This window comes from Astatotilapia calliptera, chromosome 8, assembly GCF_964374335.1.
Source record: "Astatotilapia calliptera chromosome 8, fAstCal68.1, whole genome shotgun sequence".
Taxonomy (NCBI): Eukaryota; Metazoa; Chordata; class Actinopteri; order Cichliformes; family Cichlidae; genus Astatotilapia; species Astatotilapia calliptera.
Window position 1 is genome coordinate 16,665,766 of NC_137429.1, and position 15,084 is coordinate 16,680,849.

The 15,084-nt window shown below is 40.4% G+C and overlaps 1 protein-coding gene across 1 annotated transcript in view; it reads right to left on the bottom strand.

Annotated features, from left to right (window-relative positions):
• LOC145430302 (uncharacterized) overlaps positions 1-15,084 on the bottom strand; it is a 358,832-nt gene that overhangs the window by 90,630 nt on the left and 253,118 nt on the right. The gene's annotated exons all lie outside the window — the stretch shown is intronic.

Here is a 15,084-nt window from a genome sequence, read left to right on the forward strand (position 1 = left end):
GAAAAACATAATTGTCAATTTACTGCTTAGATATCACACATTCACCCCAAGGTAAAGCATCATAAATATATATAATTCAGACTCCTGGAAAAGACTAAATGTAGTGAACTACTGGATCGGAATAGAGGGATTTTGATCCAATCCTGTGGTAGATCTTTTCAAAGTGGCTGTATATTTTTTAGGAATCTTATTGCTCATCTCAAGGGTGTAGATTTGGTTTTGGTATTGGTGGGGACGGATGATTCAACCACCGAACCCTGCCCTGTTTCTTTTTTTTTTTTCTTTTGTCTTTGCTTCTTGATAAAAAAGGAAAAATATACTTGCCTACATATGCTATTCTACATGCTTTTAAACCATTTAAAATTACAATTCAGAGTTTTATATGTGAATTATATAATGTTAAGTTACAATTAAATAAATGACTAAGTATTTTAGACTTTAGTTTGCTTCAGCCATATTCCATATAAATCAGGTATCATACAAAAATAAAAATACAGTCATGACAATAAAAGAATATGACTTTAAGGACTTAACAACATTACTTCAGTTATAGTACACCAACATCTCTGATACATTAGCACTATGGGAACACTGAATGACTTGGTGGTTTTTGTCCATAAAACTACTCATCTAAGATTACCACAAAGTAAAAGATCTCTCAGCAAAATAATGCAACATTTTAGGCACACTATTGCCCCTATCAACTCAGTGAGCTGGGATTTTTTATTCTAAACATGAACTACTGTTACAGCAACAGACATGGACGACTGGTGTCCCACACAACAACTCAATGTCCACTATGTGAAGGAGCCAAATACATGTCTTCTCCTCTCGTTAACTGAGATAAACTGCTGGCATATTTGTTTTATATATATACTGTCCAGTCTCTCCTGGTGGACATGGCATACAGCAGCATTGTTTAATCTCATTTGAGTCATTGTTGAACTTAGCCATGTTTTTAGTCTTCTGAGAGCACTGAAGCTTCTTTCAGCCTCAGCTGAGGATACTGGGATGATGATAATAAATACTAGTTAATCTATAGCACCAAAACATCAGTCAGTCACCTGTGACCTCGTCTCTTCACCTCTGTCCGAGCTACAACATGGCAGAGCTGCCTCTGTCACTTGATAAGTAACAGTGAGACATTCCAAATACATGCAGTCACACGTGTTTTAAATAAAGTAATGAACCAACAAGTCATCATCCAATTTCACCTGTGATCTTGTATCCCCATTACTCTGAGCTTTATGTTGGTTCTTCTGTCACCTGACAAATAGGACATACATGACAATACGAATAAAATGGGTAGCTGCTTCAGTGTTTCTATCAATTTGTGCAGATCTTGACTCATCAGTAATGTTTGTAGGGTGAGTGCATTTTTAAAACAATTTGTGCAAAATGCACTACAAGGTGGAATATTTGCAAAATCATGACTAGAGATGGACCGATCCGATATTACGTATCGGTATCGGTCCGATACTGACCTAAATTACTGGATCGGATATCGGAGAAAAATAAAAAATGTAATCCGATCCATTAAATATCACGAAAGCACCTCACAAAACTTGCAACACGCCGTAACTCACCTCAGAACGTTAGCACGTCGGAGCAGTATGCATCACGTGATAGAGCGGCTGTGGCATGCGGGACCTGTCGGTGGTCTGGATAGCATGTGGAGCTTCGCTAGCAACCCGGCATTTCATCTCCGACAACGTTATCCCCGAGAGAAGTAAAGCAAGTGTGTAAGTCCATCTCTGAATGTTTGTAAAGCATTCCTGCGTTAAGCTTAACAAACGATATATAGAGCGACTGCCTCTTCTTGCTGCTACTTCAATCATGAAACTGCTTAACGATCAGCTGATCGGCTTTTCTGTCGCCAGTCGTGTCTCTAGTTTGCTTTTGGCCCACTTTGCACCAGAAAGAGGAAACCAGCGGCTGAACAACAGCAGCACGTTTAAGCTTGATCAGCTGTTGTTAGAATGTATTTAATATTACTTTCTACTCGAGGATCTTTTTCTACGTAGCTGACGCTGGTAACTGTGCAGGGGCGGATCTAGCAAAGTTTAGCCAGGGGGGCCGATAGGGCATTAACAGGGAAAAGGGGGCACAAAGACATACTTTTCTTTCTTATTCTCATTTAAAATGTCTAGCTTTTAATAAATAATTATCTGACACCCAAAGTTTTAATTTGATGTAAAATGAATAGAAGTCAATTACTGTATATAGTAACTATTAAGTCTAATATAAATACCCTAGTAAGCTATAGTACTTTTTCCTTTGGGAAGGTACCATCTGTGCAGTCTGCAATTTTGTTGAAGAAAGATGTTGAATCTATTTAATATTTCTTGAAAAAGAATTGATTTCTGTGCATTTTTTTTCACACTGCATCAAATTAAGGTTGATTACGTCGATTAAGCATCATGAGGTGGCGCGTGAGGGGTGGTTCCCTATTTTTTATTTATTTATTTTTGTTGTTGCTGGGAGTTGGAGCCCTATTAGTTAGGTTGCTTAATATTTATGCTAAGTACTCTTTAAAATACCAGAATAGGGAGGATGGTGTAGGTTTAAGTTTATTAGATTGATCAGTATTGCTGAACTATGAAATATTTTTTTTGTATACAGGTATAACAGAATAGCTTTAGTGTAGTTGTTGTTTTAAACTTGAGTATGAACTTGCAGACTTGCAAAATGCAGCAAGATATTTTAAAAAACAGTTTTGTTGATTAAAAAACGCTATATCAGATTCATATCGGTATCGGCAGATATCCAAATTTATGATATCGGTATCGGTATCGGACATAAAAAAGTGGTATCGTGCCATCTCTAATCATGACTACCTTGTGATATTTCGTCTCAAAAATTAAATATCCTGGCTTGCTCAAGGCTGCCGTTTTCTCTGACAGTTTCAATCAAAATTTGAAATGCTACTCTGCGAGACTGAGATAACTAATAGTGCTGCATGTTGTGCAGTTAGTTTCCAAAACACGTTATTATTGGTTACATACAATTTTAGACTAATGTGGGCCAAAGCCTAGCATAGCCTGTAACGTTATTATGATGGACACATATTATGAGTTAACTTGGCTTCAAGTGACTTACAGGTTTCTTTGAAAAATTTCTCTTTGCTGCCATCCTCCTCTCCTCCTTGCAGGTCCTGGCAGCGCAGGCTTGCCACTGCCAAAACTAAACAGAGCTCCCTGAAAGGCACAGCCAATCAAATTGGCCATATTTGTCACATGATGTAGGACTCCAGTAGAGAAGTAATTTAACTCTTTCTGCACTGCTAGGTGAATGAGATGTTGACAGATCGATTTTTTTCTTTCTGTCGGTTTTGTTTTTCTTTACTCGAAGAGATCAAATTATTGGTGGGTACAATTCAGTAACTGCTGGATATTGGTGGGGACATGTCCCTTCCATCCATGCCAAATCTACACCTTGGCTCATCTATGTTGTAACTTGTGTGAGTTTAAATTTCTGCAAACATTTCACAATGATTGTTTAGAATTTTTTTGCTAGGTGAAAAGAACTTTCATGGCATCATGTATTGTAAAAATGTATGAAATTCGGTGGATATATTTCAATACTTAGCTTGCTTATAAAACCCTGAGAAATGTGACTTGCTTTATTCAGAAATAAATTAAAAGATTTTTCAGCTTTGTGTTGTATTATATGAAAAAGGTATTTCATATTTCAGTGTTAATCATTTGCTGTATGTAAACATAATAATTAATTACTGATCTCATATGACTCATTAACACATTTTTAATTTGAAAAATGAAAGTATAGCGTAATAAACATATTCTTGGCTAATGAGTTTGGATCATCATTATGCAAATTAATGCACTCTTGATGAGTCCTTCTGAAGCAGGGATGTCAAACTCATTTTACATTGTGGGCCAGTAAAACTTCTTTACACTCCAGTTACATATTTAACTGTTTTTCTACACGATAAAGAGAAAACTGTTGTGACAAAGAAAGAATTCTGTCAGCATGACTCTTTGGACTTAAATTGTCAAAAAGAGAAACAGAAATTTCTATAGTAGAAAGTGAAAAACAGAAAAGTTTCTGTTTTTCACAAAGTTACAGATTGTTTTTTTAGAGACATAGCTAAGAGTTTTGCAATTTGGCATAATTTGTGAAAGCTTAAATTACTTCGGTACTGAATGTCAGAAATTAGGCCTTATTGTCAGAGGTTATTTTGGGGAAAAAACAACAACAACAACAAAAAAACCCAATACACTTTCTGTCTTCGGAACAACTGCCCCCCTTCCTTCTTTCATGATAAAACGATTGGCCGCAAGTCCCACCTCTGCCCGCATGGATTCTTAGGAGGGCTGAAAATTCGGCTCCAACATATAGACTGGCCATTAATAACTGACATATGAAATTGTCTTGCAGTCCAGATATAATTCCCTCGAAGCACAGGCAGACGCAAGTGGTTTTCTGTCACTGATTTATTTGAAGACTTCTCTCCAAAGCCACCATAAAAACTATACAGCATTAACAAAATAAAACTCAACGTAAGACACAGCACCAAAAATAACACCGTACAACAAACACGATAAATCAATAAATATCTCGTTGGCTGCATGCTGCAAAAAGCGAATAAGCCGCCGTTCTTCTGAGGTTTCCTTTAACCGTCTGTAGTTAAAGTCCACTTAACATGACTTTCAATAAAGACCATTTTTTCTGCATGCTTACAGGTGTTTTCGCCTTCTTTCTACCCAAAGAGGAAACTAGCGCAACTGGTAAGCGAGCTTGACTTTCAAAATAAGAGCACCAAAACGTTAACTGCATAAATGGTGTATGGGGAAAGAGGACCCAAGATGCAGGACTCTGCGATGCAAACAGTGCGTTTATTTACAGTGGAGTAAACAGTACACAATAAATTCCCCGTGCGCCTCCAAATCCCGTGCCGTGACTCCTTCTCAGTGCCCGTGCTCAGTGTCTCCGCTCCCGTGAAACTTGTGCTCGCTGCTCTCCCGTTCCCGCACTCCTGCTGGAAAACTACAAAGACAGCCGTTAACCCACAACTTAACAGCGATAGACTTAGCATGCACTGACTTTGCTGGAAACACTGACGGGTAGTGACTCAACGATCCAGCGTCGAGGAGCTCTCAGCCACACTGCTTTGTAGCTCCGCTGACGAGGCTTGATCGCGCCAGGTGTGTGTGGAGATCCTTGAGTGTGCCTGTCACCCCCACGCCCACAAACACACACACACACACCTGCCAAAACACCTGCCAGACCCAATCCCTAAATAAACAAAAACAAAACCCTCTCTAGGGCCACAGTCCAAAAAGTCTGACCGAGCACCCAGCAGCGGTGTGAAAACTGTCCCCACAAAACAGTTCAGGTGGCCTATCACGGGTGCAATGGCAGCAGCGCTGCAGCTCCGGGGAGCAGCCACGGATCCGGCGGAAACAGTGTGGCGGCTCCGGCAGCCTGCCACGGGTCTAGTGGCAACGTCGTTGCAGCTCCGGCGGCCTGCCACGGGTGTAGTGGCAACGTCGTTGCGGGTCCGGCAGCCTGCCACGGGCCCAATGGCGATGATGATGACGGGGCTCAGGCGGCCCGCCACGGGTCCAGTGGCGGCGATGCTGCACCCCTGGCGAGTGGCCACGCGTCCAGTGGTGGCGGCGCTGCAGCTCAGGTGAGCCACAGTGTAGAATGGCCCATGATCCCTGAAGTGCTGGCCGAGCTAAACGTGGACGACATGGAGGCCACGCTGGATGTGGAGGGCGCGCTGGACATGGGGGTCCCTCCAGCACACTGACCTCCTGCCAAAACACAAACATGGAGCACAGGAAAAGCAGCAGAGCAGAACACCCCCATAAAATACAATAATAATAATAATAATCATAGTCCACACTGCTGACAGACCCCGAGTCCCTGGAACCGGGTCCGTGAAAATAAAATAACAAAACATAAAGTAATGTACAGCTTAAACAATTTACAGTAATGGCATGGACCTTGACAAGATAAAGAAATAATCCAAATTATATAAACAATGTCATCATGCCAACAGCTACACTCCCACCAAATCGCACTAATCTTCATGTGGGATTTTCCTAATGAAATAGTGTCTTTAAACAAGCATTTCTACTTATCACCAAAGAATGTCCTGTTATCAACTCTTTGTCAGGTAACTTCTAGCAAACAACCCTTTAGTCTGCTTCTAAGAGAGTAACCACCCTTTGAACAGGTCTCTCAAGAAAAACTGTTTTAGCTGTGGGGGTCCCACCTTTGTCATGTGTATTATCACCAATGAGCAACTTTATTTTCCTCACTCGATTATCTGATCCTGGATAAACTTCTGACTCTAAGATAAACATCTTCTTTGACAAACTCTCCAGGCGGGGGCAGAACGATCTTGGACTTCATTGTTAAGATGTGGTTTGGAGTCAGTGGTTCAGGGCCTGATGGATCATTCAAATGTTCAGTTGTGAGTGGTCTGCTACTGAAGATAGCTATGACCTCATACAGAAAGGTTCTTAAGGAGGTGCAGTCAAGCCTTTGTGATGACTGATCGTAAATAGCAGTAAGAACACTTCTTATAGTCCTTATTTGACGCTCCCAGACACCTCCCATATGACTTGCTGGGGGGGTTCATGAGAAATTCACATCCCAGAGTGCTAGCCTTTTCTTGATCATTCCTTTCATTAACTCCATGATCTCTCTCCTAGCACCAACAAAATTTGTTCCTTGGTCGGATCTTAGCTGTCGAACATTTCCTCTTATCAATGAATGCCCTTAAAGCATTGAGAAATGCATCAGTTGTCATGTCATCAACCACTTCTATATGTATGGCTCTTGAACATAGATAGGTATATAAAAGACCATATTTTTTGAGTCTTTCTTCCTTCCTTAACATAGATTGGACCAAAGCAGTCCATGCCAAAGTAAGTAAAAGGCGGTGTTGTTTCTGTCCTATCTTGTGGCAAGTCACCCATTTTTTGCTCTTCAGTGGATCTTCTGTAATTCCTGCAGGTCACACATTTAATAATATGTGATGAAACTGCACTGCTGCATCCCAGGATCCACCAACCATTTGCTCACAGTTCGTTCATTGTCATTCCACATCCTTGATGATGGATTATTTTGTGAAAATGCTTGATTAGTAAAGCTGCTACATAGCTATTCTTTGGTAGAATTGCTGTATGCTTCACATGAGGGCGCAACGTGGCTTGACTTAAACATCCTCCCACTCTTAAAATCCATTCTTCATCCAAGAAAGGATTTAACTTGCACAGTGGACTGGTTTCAACTATTGTTTTTTGTTTCAAGCTCTTTATCTCATCTGAAGCAACTTGGCAATAACAAGTTCTGCTTATTTCCTTTCCTCTAGACTTGTGCTATCACTTGTCATTCTGATGTATCGTTTCAGTCTGGCAACTGCTCTCGATAACTTTGACCAGTCAGGGAATTTCTTGAGGTGATCCAACAATGATTGGTCTTCCTTTGACTTAGTGTTACACACAATCAGTTCAGGATCATCCTCCTTGATTTCTCCCACCTTGCATTGTCTGCCAGGCAGTGGCATTTCAAAGTGACCTGTATCATTTTAGATGATGTTTTCTCTTAACTTTGTCAGGAACTTGAGATCATCTTGAGACACAACATCTTCTCCAGTTCTTTCTGAAAAGTCTGATTCCAAGACCCTTATGATGTCTGAGGGAGTGACTTCCTTTACTTTGGTTTGGCTCACATAATGAACTACCCTTTTGAGGTTGACAGAAGACAACATCTGGTATCACTTGTCTCACAACTATGCGATGACTGATTCCAGTTGCGTCCCCATAAGCAACACAGGAGTTCCCATTACCAACAATACTCCATCCAAGGTCTGTACGTTGGGCATAAGGCCCATTCTCTTTGCCAGACACAACCTCTCTTGGAAGTAGGGCTTGTGTACAGTTGTATCCAATAAGCAGACCCACTTCACTGTCCTGCAGAGGTGCAATTTCTGCCTGTAAGTGTTCTAGATGGGGCCATTCCCCTGCAGTTTCATTACCGTATTTTCACGACCATAAGACGCACTGTACTAAAAGGCGCAGTCTCAGTTATGTGTGCCATTACTGTATTTAACACACACATAAGGCGCACTGGATTATAGGGCGCATACAAGTACCGTATGCGTATTTAAAAATAAAGCGGGAGCAAACCTGAGTTCGGTACCTTACTCACATTTCTATTACCGGTAATCGTCATCATCAACAACACACAAGCATACAAGTGTGCGTATTTAAAAATAAAGCAGGAGCAAAACGAAGTTTGGTACTCACATTTTTATCATCAATCAAACCCATCGAAGTCCTCATCCTCTGTGTCTGAATTGAACAGCTGCGCTAAATCTCCATCAAACATGCCAAGTTCACTTTCTTCACTGTCAGAGTCACTTTCCGTGCCGTGCGGCTCCTCGGAAATGATGCCGGCTTTTGCGAAAGCTCGAACAACAGTGCCAGCAGACATGTTAGCCCAAGCATCTACAATCCATTGGCAAATTGTGGCGTAACACCCCCGGCGCTGCCTTCCACTCTTGGTGAAACTGTGGTCTCCATCGGTCATCCATCGCTCCCAGGCCGCTCGCAGACTTACTTTGAACGGGCGGTTCACACCAATGTCCAGCGGTTGGAGTTCCTTTGTCAGGCCTCCCGGAATGACAGCAAGCTCACAGTTCATTTGTTTCACTAGTTTTTTCACATCGGCTGTGAGATGGGCACGCATAGAGTCACAGATTAAGAGCGATGGTGATGCGTGGAAAAAACCACCTGGTCTCCTTACATACACCTCCCTCAGCCACTCTTTCATCATTTCCTCATCCATCCAGCCCTTTTCATTTGCCTTAATGATGATTCCTGCTGGAAACTTCTCTTTAGGCAAAGTCTTTCGCTTAAAAATCACCATAGGCGGCAGTTTCTGTCCATTAGCATGGCAGCCAAGCACAACAGTAAAAGAAGACTTTTCATACCCTGTTGTGCGTATCGCTACCATGCTGGTCCCCTTCTTCTCCACAGTGTGACTCACCGGGATGTCAAAAGTGAGCGGGACCTCGTCCATGTTTGTGATGTGGCTGGGCTGGATGTTTTTGTCGCCGATGTGTTTGCTGCAGTAGGAGCGGAAGATGGCCAGCTTTTCCTTATAATCCGCTGGAAGTTGCTGCGCTACTGTAGTCCTGGTCCGGATGGAAAAATGGCACCGTTTCATAAAACGAAAGCACCAAGACGGACCTCCTTGGAAATGTTCAATGTTCATCTCTTCAGCTAGTGAAACTGCTTTTAGCCGAATGGTGACCGTCGAAACACTTCTCCCGCTCGTTCTTTGCTCGATGATCCACCGCTCACACTTCACCCTTTAGCGTTCTCATGGTGTTCTCTACTACGTCCTCCTTACAACACACAGGGCGCACTGCGCTATAGGGCGCGCCGTACTTTTTGAAGAAAATCTAAGACTTTTAGTCTTATGGTCGTGAAAATACAGTAGCTGGGAGTTCTGTTAGCTGGGATGAAATCACGCATGTACACTGGTGGTAAGGAGATTCTCTTGCTGGAGTAAAAGCCACAGACTTTATTAAGCCCGATTCTTTTATCCCCATGATAGAACAGAGAAAACCCAACTTAGAGTGGTCAAAACATTCAGAATTCTTTTATTCAATCATCTTCCGGAAGAGAGAGCCCTGCACAGCCCAAAGCCAGTTGCAGAATCTCTTAACATTAGAAGCTAAAAAATGTGTCTCATATAGGTGTTATTCTGGTACTTTACACGTCACACACAGTTTTGATACAAACAACTCCTTATATTTTACTAGTTCCTCTTTTTCTGTCTGGCTTCCTATATTTATTAATATGCTTGTACAGCTCTACAGTAACTTCCTGTTTTTCAGTCTGGCTGAGCACTTAGTTTGTGAGTCAAACTGGCCTTGGTTTACAAGCCTTTGTTACTAAGATACATAAAACAATATCCTCAGAAAATAAGCACTAAGAATATATGTTTATTCCATAACAATTTGTAGGTCATTACTCTTTGAGAACTCACAACTGTAGTTCTTGACGTCATGATACTGGGGAAACTCTGATAGGAAGAGGTCTGGCAGACCCAAAGCCACAACTGAATCAGAGGACAAGTTTCTGAGAGTTAACAGCTTGCGTGATAGGTGGCTCACAGGACAACAGCTTCAAGCACAGCTTAATAGGGGTCATAGTAAGTGTGGGAATATATTATTATAACTCTAGGGATTTAGCTGCGTAACTGTTAGCAAAGCATTATATTTGTTAGTCATTTAAGTAGATCATAGGTCAGTAGGTCATACTAACATGCACACACATAGAGAGAGAGAGATAGAACTCGGAGAGTGACCGCAGCTGGACAGAAGCAGATAACACCTTTAAGTGTTAGTTTCTGTGAGAATGGGAAACAACTCCTTAAAAGGAGATAACAGTGAGCCTGTGGGACCCCTGTGAGGATTTTACTTTTCCACTAAGGTTGAGAGTCGGGTGACAGGAGGTGGGGGTGCAAAGGTATAAGTGTAACTGCTGAGTCAGGAGGGTTCAGATCAACTAGTGTTATGTAGGGCATACCATGGTTTGTGTGCAATTGGTTGATCTCCAAATGCGAATTTGTTTAATTTGTTTGCAATGAAAAGTTGAACCTAGTCTATTGTCTTGTCGCGCTTCTTCTGCCAAAAAGATCGGGGAGAGACGGTGAGGGCTCTAGTCTCTACAGTTTTGGTGTTTCTGCCCGGTTATTGGCAGGAGTTTTGAACTGGTCGAGGCAACGCCGGCTTAAAATAAAGACAAAGCACGTACAAACTCCAAAAAGCACATACAAATTCCAAAGCACAAACAAACTCCAAAACACATTTCTAGCGTTAACTGAACTTCCAAAACAGAGCTACCTAGATCACTTAAATTACACAATTAAAAGCATATGTGTATTGTTTGTGTATTTATACACAAGCACTCATATATTCAAATAATTAAAAAAAAAAAGTTCATTTACCTGTTACTAACACACACCAAATTCGGTCGTTGGTACTTCCTGGCTTGTGTAGCCACTAGCCAGGAAGCAGCACAAAAGCTCAACACTGCGCCGAGCATCCTGGAGCACTTCTGTTATGTTTCGTACGTGCTTCGGACTTTGTACGTGCTTCGTCTCTAGCGGCCACTGGAAATATACTTTTATTTATTCACTCCACATAAAATGTAATAAATAAATCATATAATACAAAAACCAACTATTTATATTTCAACTTTTAACTATTTAAATTTTCAGCTTTCCTTTTAAACAAATTTAAAGTGAAACAACACAAAACACTGCAAATCACAACACAAATATAAATTAAAATATGAAAACAAAAAGAAGATGCACATTCTCTGTCATATGGGCCTGCATGAATAAACTTTCTGAATCCTTTATCATCTGCAACTGAAAATAGTTGTGGATGATTACTATACGTTTCTAATGTGACGTTATTGTCCCTGGCTCTCTTTCTCTCTTTCCCTCCTGCTCTGTTCCTGTGCTATTGCGAGTGTTACTACCGCCCCTCCCCTATGAGGTGCCGTAAGGGACATTATTACTGAAAGGCTCTCACACACACAACTGAAATGCTCTCACACACACTACTGAAATTTTAGCTCTCACACACACTACTGAAACGCTCTCACACACACTACTGAAATTTTAGCTCTCACACACACAACTGAAACGCTCTCACACACACAACTGAAACGCTCTCACACACACTACTGAAACGCTCTCACACATACTACTGAAACGCTCTCACACACACTACTGAAACGCTCTCACACACACTACTGAAACGCTCTCACACACACTACTGAAACGCTCTCACACACACTACTGAAATTTTAGCTCTCACACACACAACTGAAATTTTAGCTCTCACACACACTACTGAAATTTTAGCTCTCACACACACTACTGAAATTTTAGCTCTCACACACACTACTGAAACGCTCTCACACACACAACTGAAACGCTCTCACACACATTACTGAAACGCTCTCACACACACTACTGAAACGCTCTCACACACACTACTGAAATTTTAGCTCTCACACACACAACTGAAACGCTCTCACACACACTACTGAAATTTTAGCTCTCACACACACAACTGAAACGCTCTCACACACACTACTGAAACGCTCTCACACACACAACTGAAACGCTCTCACACACACAACTGAAATTTTAGCTCTCACACACACAACTGAAATTTTAGCTCTCACACACACTACTGAAACGCTCTCACACACACTACTGAAACGCTCTCACACACACTACTGAAACGCTCTCACACACACAACTGAAACGCTCTCACACACACTACTGAAACACTCTCACACACACTACTGAAACGCTCTCACACACACTACTGAAATTTTAGCTCTCACGCACACTACTGAAACGCTCTCACACACACAACTGAAACGCTCTCACACACACTACTGAAACGCTCTCACACACACCACTGAAACCAGAGGCATTTCTGCTGAACAGGAAGTTGTTTCCTGACAAGGAAACTGATGGAAAAAGTGGTATATTTCAAAACACTACAAGGATTTCTACTCAGCAACCTGCTAGTACAGCAGTCCCCAACCTTTTTTGCGCCACGTAAACAATATAAAAAATAAAAAAACGATAAATACCATGAAAACCATAAATAGAAATGTGTTCGAATTTTTGTGGAGGAATAAAACCCATTACATAGAAAGATCTCAGCTTGTGAAGGGATACAATAAAGGTGGTATCAAAACTCCAGAATTGGAATTTATGGTTGGCACCCTTAGAATTAAATGGTTAAAATCTTGTCTGTCACAGCCAGACTCTACTTAGCCCCACATCCCATGATTCTTGTTTAATAAAATAGTATACAGGATTAGACTTTATTTTGAAATGTGATTTTGCGGCAAATAAAATCCCCATAAAGATATCAAACTTTCCAAAACAGACGTTGCATTTTTGGGAAAATGAGATTTACCCACAACTTCTCCCCATAATTCAACCTTATGGAATAATAGGGTAATAACACTTAATCAAAAATCAATTTTCAAGAGTGACTGGTTTGAACAAAAATATTATATTCATAACAGATTTGTTGGATGATAACGGTGTCATTCTAAGTTACACAGACTTTTCAGAAAAATATTGTCTAAACTGTTCTCAAAGAGAATATAACAAATTTTGTGAACTGGTCCCACTGCCTCTGCTTCATTTGATTAAAATTTTTATGATATACAATAATTTCTCATCAGTGCTCCCAAATTTATTGCTAGGGCAATGTCAGCTGTTTGATAAAAATGCAATAAGAAATTTGTTAGTAGTTTCTTCAAAGACAAAATATTTCATAGTTACAACAGAATGGTTACATGGCATGGTTCTAATTTAGTTATTTCATATACACTGGATAAAGCATACTAAAAATTTATGAAATAGCCTATTCTACCTAAAGTTAAAGAAACACACTTTAAACAAAACTAATACTGTGGCAGAATTTCTAAAAAAAGAGATTTGGCTTTGAGGTGGATCAGTGTTCTTTTTGTACTGATGAAGATGAAACCCTAGAACATCTTTTTTTTTCCTATGCCCTATCACACAATGTATTTGGTGCAACTTAAAAAATTGGATTTCCCTAAATATTAATGATGTGCCACTGTTTGAATTACATCATAATTTTTTTTATATGGATCATCTAGCATTGGATGTCTCAGACATTATTAACATCATCATACTTGTTGAGTATTGCAGCATCGACAGCGATCAACTCGAAGGAAAATGACGACGGAGGAAAAAATGTCCTTAATATTTTTGGGAACTTTATTCCTCATCAACATGCGGCAAAACTTTTCTCATGGGTGCCATTTTCGTTGTGGTATACTTTTTTTTTTCTTAGGGGCGTGATGACGCAGCATCCGTGCTCTTACAATGAAACAGTGCCTCCTTGTGGTGGCAACTAAAATACTGTCTCTGTTAAACCACAGTAACCATAATGCAGTTAAACACTGTACAACATGAGTACACACAATGAATATCTTAACAATACTTTTGAGTAAATATCATATCCATTGTGCTAAATGGAGGAACGCTAAGCCTTCTCTCCCTGGTTTTATTGATGATTTTAAGATATTTTTCTTTGCTAAAAAAGACAAAAAGCACATATGCCAAAAAAATAACCAGGATAATGCACGTCTCCCGCTATTCTAAATTTTGACTTATGCTGAGGCTAATATATTGTTAAGTAATGCAGCTGTCTCACTAAGGTCCAGAATCGATTTGTTCCACGATTCGATTCAATTCAATTCGATTTGATTATGGGGAATTTTGACAGTCAGAAATATTATAATTCAGATCAGTACATTTACATATTTTTGTATTTAAAAAAAGGAAGCTGACACACGCAAGACTTTATCAAAGGTGTGAGCATCACAGCAGATGCCTTTGTGTCAAAGTAGCTGAAGATAAAACACATAAAAACATGAAGGTGGTTTTCCTGGCCTGGGATTTTATAAAAAATATTCTGCAGTACATCAAAAACGAAAGAAAACCATTAACATATGAACGTTACCTCTGACGTTACAGCGGTTTTATTAGAGACACGGCTAACGTTTTGCATTTTGCATAATTTTAAAAAGTTTAAATTTATTCAGTATTGAACGGCAGAAATTAGGTTTTCTTTTCGGAAGTATGTAAAATGAAAAAAAAAAAAAAACAGCGGCCGACTGCGCTGTAAACAACAGTAGACTTGTGCCTAACAAGCAAGCGAATAATACAGAAAACAGATTTTTAGACGGGAAACTGTTCTTGAAGTACAGAGAGAGAGAAAGAGAGAGAGAGGGCTGTGCATGACGTGCGATTTTATCGTGGTGGAAGCAAAACAGTGAAGGAATTCATGACGATTTTTATGTGAAGCGCAGTTTGGATCTTCTTTTGCTGCTGGTTCAGTCAATATTGTTTGGAGAGAGATAAAACTAACAGCTTTAGAATCGGCGCAAAAACGGGGTGAAAACAAAGCGCGGACCTGCCGACAGATCAGAGTCAGCGAGCTGTCGGCTTTCAGCCCCG